This window comes from Penaeus monodon, chromosome 22, assembly GCF_015228065.2.
Source record: "Penaeus monodon isolate SGIC_2016 chromosome 22, NSTDA_Pmon_1, whole genome shotgun sequence".
NCBI lineage: Eukaryota > Metazoa > Arthropoda > Malacostraca > Decapoda > Penaeidae > Penaeus > Penaeus monodon.
The window spans coordinates 41,838,598-41,839,543 of record NC_051407.1 but is presented as its reverse complement, the minus strand read 5'-3'; positions in this window follow the sequence as shown (position 1 = coordinate 41,839,543).

Here is a 946-nt window from a genome sequence, read left to right as displayed (position 1 = left end):
TATCCCTTTCACTAAAGGTCATGGGGCTACTTCTGAGTGTGCATGGGCTCTTAAGAAAATGTTTCATTGTATTATTATTGATGCATAACTATTTAACTGTATGTGCTCAGTGATATTTCATTACTTCCTATGTTTCCTCATGGGAAATCTTTCTATGGCTGCATTTTTACAAGAAGATATTTTAAGTATATTTTAATTTTTTTTCCTTACACAAAGTAACATTGGTGATATCAGTATGAAGATATTGGAGGTTGGTAAACAGTATTGGAGACTATTGGGTATGCTAGCATAGTGTATTTTGTGGATAAAGTAACAAAAAGAATATACAAACAACACATAAGGCAGGTGCACTTTAGTTGAAGCAACTTACAATTTTGTTTATGAATTGTGAGTAGATTTTGTCAAGCTATGATATTAAATTTAGATTGGCTGGAAACTTATTTTATACATTTCTTTTATGAATTAGCAAAATTTATATAGTGCCCTACCACATATTCTTCAATGCATGGATATCTGTACTCAGATCTTTCTTCCGACTTAGTTATAATATTCCCAACTCAATTCATGTGTATTATCTGTAATAATGCCAACTTTCATAATACATACTAGTCATAGCTGAAGTGACATTAGAGTTCAGTAGCAATAGTAAAATGGCACAAATATTGTGATAATGATAGCACTTGCACTAATGATACTAATATTATTTCTAGAACCTCTCAAGAGAAAATGCAGATAATGAGTTTGACTGGATTTTCACGCAAAAGTGTTAATAATTTCTTTTTTGACATGGAATGGCAGTTTGGATTTGTAACATAAACATGAATTTTTTAGGATCTGGAAATGCGCTAAAATATATCTTGCCTGCATCCTATTACACATTATTGTTTACTCTCTATTAAACTTCAATGCAGATAAAATCAGGTTAAAAGTTAATGGTTCAATCCTT